This window comes from Triturus cristatus, chromosome 1_1 (genome assembly GCF_964204655.1).
Source record: "Triturus cristatus chromosome 1_1, aTriCri1.1, whole genome shotgun sequence".
Classification (NCBI taxonomy): Eukaryota; Metazoa; Chordata; class Amphibia; order Caudata; family Salamandridae; genus Triturus; species Triturus cristatus.
In genome coordinates, this window is record NC_140579.1 from 41,479,348 (window position 1) to 41,487,427 (window position 8,080).

Consider the following 8,080-nt stretch of genomic DNA (forward strand, 5'->3'; position numbering starts at 1 on the left):
GCCCCTGATTCGGACCCAGCGTTCCTCAGGGTGGACCCTCCCCCGGACTCTGTCATTGTGGTTGCGGCTCGTAAACAACACTCCACGACGCCCTCTTCCACGGCTCCTCCGGATAAGGAGAGCCGCACGATGGACTCCTTGGGGAGGAGAATGTGCTCTACGTCGGCCACGACTATGAAGGCTGCTAGCGCCTCTGCCCTGCTAGGTCGCTATGACCGATCGCTTTGGGACTCTCTGCAACAGTTTGCTGCCTCCCTGCCTAGGGACAAAAGGGAGGACTTCCAGGAGGTGCTGAACGAGGGCATGATGGTCTCCAACCAGATCATCAGTGCGGCGGGGGATGTATCGTTGCTGGCGGCCCATGGGTACTGTCATGGAGTACACATGAGGAGACATTCCTGGCTGAGGCTTATCTCGCTAAAACCTGAAGCGCAGCAAAAGATTGCTAACTTGCCTTTCTCTGGCTCGACGTTGTTTGGGTCTCATGCGGATGACGAGATGGCCCGCATGAAGGCCGAGGCGGAAACCCTGAAGGCCGTGGGGTTGGAAAAACCCAAGGAGCAGAGGAAGTCATTCCGTTCCTATGGCAGGCGTTATTCTAAGCAACGCGGTCAAGGGCGTCAGTCTGGTCACCAACAACAGCACCAGCAACAACAACAGTTCCCGAGGCAGTCCTTTCAGAAGTGCCAGAGGGGCAGAGGCCAGCATCAATCCTCGTCGGGGAACAAAGGCCCGGCCGAGTCGAAGCCCTGAAAGGTCACTTCCCCCTCGTCCGTTACCCGCTCCGATGGGGGGAAGTATTCAATACTACCTGGCAGAGTGGAGGACAATAACTCAGGACAAGTGGGTGCTGAATATTGTTTGCAATGGATACAGTCTTCGTTTCACCAGCCCGCCTCCTCAGATTCCACCAGTGCGCTCTCTCTACATGGTGCGGGAGCTCCAGGAGGAGGCGGACGTTCTGTTAAGGAAGAAGGCGATAGAAACTGTTCCTTTGAGGCAAAGAGGAAAAGGCCTTTACTCCAGGTTCTTTCTCGTCAGAAAGAAGGACAAGAATGAGTTCAGGCCTATTCTAGATCTGCGTCAAGCAAACAAGTGGATCCGCAGAGAGAAGTTCCGTATGTTGTCCCTGCATCAGATTTACCCTCAGTTGCATCGAGGAGATTGGCTGTGCGCCATAGATCTGCAGGACGCTTACTTTCATGTGCCGATCGCACCGAAGCATCGCAAGTTCCTGAGGTTTCTGGTAGGCAACAACCATTACCAGTATACAGTACTCCCGTTTGGTCTGAAGTCTGCCCCACGGACGTTCTCCAAGTGCATGGCAGTGGTGGCAGCACACTTGCGGAAGAACAAAGTGTTTGTGTATCCATACCTGGACGATTGGCTGATCAAGGCTTCCACGTTCCGGGAAGCCCAGTGTCACTTCAAAAGGACAGCTGCCTTGCTTCATCGCCTGGGGCTGCACATCAACATGTCAAAGTCAGTGCCGATCCCTGTGCAGTGTCTCCAGTACTTGGGGGCCTCAGTCAATACCTTGAACGCAAGCGTGTGTCCTTCGGAGGAGAGACGCTTATCGATCCGTGGGAAGGCCCTGCACCTCCTCTCAGCCCACTCTCCTACAGTGAGGACGGTGTCCTCCTTACTGGGGTCGATGGCTTCCTGCATCTTTCTCACCCCCATGCACGTCTGCATATGCGGCCCCTGCAGGAGTGTGTGGAGGATCAATGGGACCAGAGGCGGGGGCGTTGGGAGGACACGATTCATCTGTCCCAACACGCTCTACAAGCTCTGAAATGGTGGTGCTCCTCAGAGAATGTCTGCAAGGGGACTCCCTTTCACAAGGATATTCCGGTCCGGACCATAGTGACCGATGCGTCTCTCCAGGGCTGGGGAGCGCATTCGGGCCCTCTTCAGATTCAGGGGGTATGGTCACAGACGGAGATGACTTACCACATCAACTTTTTGGAACTCAGAGCAGTACACTGAAGGCGTTCCATCCCTCCTTCACGACGAACTCCCTGCTAGTTCAGACGGACAATACTACTACCATGTATTACCTCAACAAGCAGGGGGGCTCCCGTTCACGCACACAGTCTCGGGAGGCACAGACGATCTGGAATTGGCTGGTGGCCAGGAACCTCACGATCACGGCAACCCATCTGCCGGGAGTGCAGAATGCCCAAGCCGATGCGCTCAGCAGGCTCGTTCAAGAAAATCACGAGTGGGTGCTAAACGACGACGTGCTAAGAGACGTCTGCGCGGAGTGGGGCACTCCGGACATCGATCTGTTCGCTACGGCAGAAAACAGCAAATGCCGCGACTTCGCGTCCAGGTACTACCAACCAGGGACACTGGGGAATGCCCTATGGATCAGCTGGTCCAACAGCTTTCTCTACGCCTTTCCACCCATTCCCCTGATTCCGGCGGTGCTGATCAAGCTGTCGCAATCCAGAGCCAGGATGATCCTGATTGCTCCGGAGTGGCCGAGGCAATGGTGGTTCACCGACCTTCTTCATCGGTCTGTTCTGCCACAGCGGCGCCTGCCGTGTCGGCCGGACCTTCTCACGAAGTTCGGAGGACAGATGGTTCACCCCAATCTCTCGTCCTTGAGTTTGGCAGCATGGCTCCTGAGCTAATACAGTATGGACACTTGAACCTACCTCAGGACTGTATGGAGATCTTGAAAGAGGCGAAGAGACCGTCTACGAGGACTTCTTACGCCTATAAGTGGAAGAGATTCTGCTTATGGTGCAAGGCAAAGGACATTGACCCTACATCCTGTAAAGAAGATGTTATTTTGCCTTATCTGCTACAGTTAGCTCAATCTGGGCTTAATTTTCAGTCTATTAAAGTTCATCTCGCAGCTTTGACTGCGTATAGGAAGGGCCCTTCCCAAACCTCATTTTTTCAAATCCCTGTGATTCAAGATTTTTTGGAGGGTTTGCGTAAGGTGTTTCCCCCTGTTAGACGACCTTCTCCACCATGGGAACTGAACGTGGTGTTGTCCAGATTAATGAAGGAGCCTTTTGAGCCTATTCATAAGGCTTCTCTGCAGCATTTGTCCTGGAAGGCCGCTTTCCTTGTGGCCATTACATCGGCCAGGAGAGTAAGTGAGATTCAGGCTCTGTGTTGTCAAGAGCCGTATACTCTATTCCATGCTTCTAAAGTGGTGATGCGTACTCATCCTAAGTTTTTACCTAAAGTGATATCTGATTTCCATGTAAATCAAATGATAACTTTGCCTACATTTTTTCAGCATCCCTCCTCTCCGGCGGAGAGGTCTCTGCATTCATTAGATGTGCGTAGGGTGTTGAAATTCTATCTAGATAAGACAAAAGACATCCGCAGGTCGGATCAACTGTTTGTGAATTATGGTTCAGTAAGAACTGGTCTAGCTACCTCGAAACAGTCCATCTCCAGATGGATTGTGTCCTGTATTCAGCTCTGTTATCAGAAAGCTAATAAGACGTTGGGGGATAAGCCTACAGCGCATTCGACTAGGGGCAAAGCAGCGACTACAGCTTTGCTTAGGAATGTTCCAATCGCTGACATTTGTAAGGCTGCCACCTGGAAGTCGGTCCATACGTTTACAAAGCATTACTGCCTGGACTCTGATGCTAGGGCAGATGCGCAGGTTGGACAGGCTTCGCTGAGGAATTTGTTTGCACAGTAATTTGTTGGTGTTTGGTTTTTACTCCACCGCTGTTTGTTGGTGCGGATGGGCTTGCCATTCTATTCATAGATTATGACTATACACAGAGATCCCCTACTACAGAAGGAGTAGTTTCTTACCTGTAACTCCAGTTCTGTAGTAGGGGTATCTCTGTTATAGTCATAAGCGACCCTCCCTCCTCCCCGGTGGAGTAAACTGACAGTATCAGGCCTGTTGTTATACACCTTCAAAAAGAACTGAAAGTAACTTGCTTTGGCTGTGCATCCTGGGATACCGGGGGTCTCTGGAGAGTTCCTTAAAGGCACGGTATCCCTTTAGCAGACACATAATGACAGCCTATAGGGCTTGTCTGTCCACCCCTTCCTCTCTATTGTTTAAAGGGATTTTGGTGAAGGGAGTGTGATACAATAAAGGAACATGTCAGATGTGAATAAAAATGACATTTAAACTTTATTTTGGCTTTTGTGTTCACTTCAGAGGAAGTGCTGGCCAGTGCAGCCATATTGTTATTAGGCTGTATTATTTTGTCTGTCTCTTAAGTGTCTTTGCAGGTTTGCAAATGCAGGACAGCTTAAGAGATATTTTGATTGCTCCGGGGTCCCCGCACATGGGCGGGACTATTCTTAGATTATGACTATAACAGAGATACCCCTACTACAGAACTGGAGTTACAGGTAAGAAACTACTCCTTACCTTTACATTTTTATTGTTGCCTGAAAACCTCTGCACACACAAGGACATGTTCTTTGCAGCAGGCATCTTAATCTTCTGCACTACTTTAGCATGAGTGGAAACAGCTGTAGGAAGGTGGATATCTGACTATGGTTACCCCCAACTTTTTGCCTAGTGTCTAGCTGGTTTTTCGACTAAGTTGGCCTGAGATCCTGCCATTCAGGGTCTCAGGCTGTCTGATCTCTCTTTAAAATGGACTTCATGTACCCTAGGTACATAACCAATTGGTAAGGATCACCTTATTGGACCCTGTACAGTGTACCCTAGGTACCCAGGGCATAGGTGTACCCTAGGCCTCCCAGGGGTTGCAGCATGTATTATGCCACCCCTGGTCTGGCCTTCCAATCAGACACAACTGGCTGATCACTCAGCTGGGGCAAGGTCGTGTAAGCACCCCTTGCTTAGATATAGTATGCCTATATCTACCCTTATATATAGACACATGTGTACCTATCAGTCACTCCTATGGCAGGCCTTAACAATCCTGGAGGCAGAGTGCTTGGTAACATGTGAGATGGTGCTCTAGCATGAGCTGAGCCTGTCTGCAGCTTTCGGAATCATGTCCTTATAGCTGTTCTATGATATAGCCTACCATATACTCTTAAAGTGCCTTATAATCTTAAACGGTTATGGTAACTATGGTTTGGCTTTATCGAAACATGTCGTGTAAGGTGTCTAACACTGTGGAATAATACCCCCATACCATTTCTGGATATGAGGATATTGTTCCCCCCTTCTAGAGGGAAAGACATGTTGAAATCATACTTTGCTGTTAGCCTCTGACCAAAGCCTCAGCATCACAAAATGGATGCTGCTGCCACGACACAAGTCTGACCTCCTGCTGCTGGGAGTGATCCCAGCCAGGGAGGCCTGGACAATAGGTTTCCTGCTTGGGGAGGTGCTAGCACCTCCCCAGACAGCCTTTAGTGTATTGGGGCAGGGTGGGCTGGAAGGAATGAGACATGCCTGGGGCACACAAGGTGTTCCTTGCATAGTCCAGTTCAAACCGGCGCTGGGGCACTCCAGCCCCAGCTCTGGCGCAAAACTGGACAAAGGGAAGTGGGTGTAACCACCCCCTCCCAGGTCCCACCCATAAGGCGTGACCTAGCAGGTATCCCAGCCCCCCAGATTAGTATAAGAGTGGGAGTTGGGCCTCAAGACTTTAGATTATCCTGAACCTGCAACTTGAACTGAAACTCTGGACCTTCGACATTCGACGAAAGAAGAAGACTGAAGAATCTCCCTTGTGGCCAAGGAGTAGCTACCCTGTGCAAACAGGCACCATCAAGAGACTACCCTTTGCTTTGCCTAAGTTCTACGAGGAACCGACTGCAGAGCCCGACCAGAGCTTTGACTTCCAGACTTCTCCGACCCTGATCCACATCCACAGCAGAGCTGAGATCCGTGGAGGCGACGAGCGACGTGGGACCGGCTACCTGGGAAAAGTGGCTAGTATCTTCAAGCGCAGCTTCTGAGGTACCCTCGAAGTTGTGCACCGGGGATTGAGAAGCCCCAACCCCAAGCACCATTTGCACCGACGATCAGCCCCCCACACTCCACGAGTCCTGCGTGGGGCCCTTCAGCATTTTCCTGCTTGCCGCGTCTGTCCGGTTGCTTGCCCGCTGGCTAGTGGCCTTTGTGACGACGCATCCTGTAATCTTCACCACTGGTTTGGCTCCTCCAGACTGGCTCCTGCTTCTTTGAAAAAGAGAAGCACCCCAGACCTTCCTGGTCTGCACCAGAAGCAAGTCCTTCGTTCTGCGTGGGTTCCGCTTGCCAAGGCATGGTGAGTCCTAGTCCAACTTCGACGCCGCCGACAGCAAGAGCCTTCGTGGGACAGCTCGCCTCCTGGTCCTGGTCGTCCTCGACGCTTCCTGGTCCTCGTGGCTGCAGCGACAAGCTTCACCTTCACCTGCAATCTTCACGACATCGCCTGGTTCCTTCCTGGTTCCACGTGGTCACTGGCTAGTGACCTTGACTCTGTCCCTTTTGCTTGCAGGTCTCCTCTCTTCTTGATCCCAGCCTTGGGATCCACCGGACACTCTTCACTGACTGCCTGTCAGCATCTTTCTTCAGGCATCCATAGGAGTCGACGACGAAGCCCGACGCAACTTCACCCCTATGCACCCGCAGCCTGTGGGCTAGGTAACTTGGGTACTCCGGTGCTCATCAGGATAGTGACTATCCTAGTGTCTAGTTTTCCAGTCTCTACTTCCTAGCTACTCCGGAAGTGTCCTAAATCTGTTTAATTCTAAACTGTACTATTGCTATTGACTTTTACGCATTACGCGTGATTGTTTCCACTCTGCACCTGAATCCCGTGGGCCTCCCACTTCCTAACCTTTGGTAGTATAGTGTAGCCCCAGCGATTCCCTAGGCCTAGGCCTATCCTATTTCCGTGACAGTGGTCCTTATACCACTTACTTAGTATATGGTTTGCGTGGCTCCTAGGGCCTAACTGTATTACTTACCTGTGTGACTTAATGTATGCTTGAATAAGACTGTGTTGTACTTACCTCTAATCTCATAAAGAGTGCTGAGGGTTTGACTAGAATAAATACACTTTATTTTATATATATATCTGTTGTGGTGTCCTTTCATTTGGTATTTAAGGGGTTACAAATGGTATAACAGCTGGCTTCACATGCCATTCAGAGTTTAGCCTAAGACTGCTCTTGTCCATGCTACCACTAGGATAGCTGGTCTATAAGGTTGACTTTACAACCAATCACCATAAGGGTATTTGGACTGATATAAGGTGTACACTAGAACTAGTGACATCATACATCAGGCCAACTTCTCACATTGGTGAGCAGCGGTTGGGATCTGAGCTTGCTGTTGTAATACCATTGTAATCTTAAAATACTAAATTGAAAGATCACACAGATATTGTCTAGGTACATATAACATAGATTATAATACTTAAGTCCTACTGGACTTAGTAGTTGTAGGTTGAAGGGAGTAACACACCCTGACTACAACTACCAGAGAGGTTTAGTAGAAACAACTAGTGTAGGTAGGTGCACACACCACACCCTCACTAGATCATGCCTCTGGGAGGAGATCAAGTAGATGCTCTCTCAGGAGGGTCAGGTCTGCAGAATACCCCCTCTGGATATGATACCCTAACATTCCAGGAGATGAGACAATTGTGTACCTCCAGAGGAATAAAACAGTGTGCAAACCCTACCCTCCTTCAGTTAAGACAACTCCTAGAGGAGTATGATGCTCTTAAAGCCTCACAGGCAGGTACCCTAGGTACAAAGGAGGGTCTACCCACCACAGAGGAGTCAGATGGGACTTCAGATGAAGAGGTAGACAGCCAGGGCCAAGTAGGAAGACTTAGCCAGGCTAACCTAAGCTTACATGGGAGTTTGCATGGGGTCCCCCCATACAGACCCCCAAGTAGGCTTACACAGAGAAGCAGGAGGGACAGATCCCCTTCAAGGGAATCCATCCACTCCCATGTCTCTAGCATCTCTAATGCTTCCTCTCACAGGGGAATGACTTCCCCTGAGAGAAAGGAGCATGAAGCCAGAATGAGGGAAGCTAATCTGAGGATTCAGAGGGAAGAACTTGCCCTTGCCAAGGAGAAGCTTGCTCTGGCTAGAGAGCAAAAATTGTGTGGGTCAGAACCCACTGGTGGCAGCAACATTCCTAGAGATAGGGATA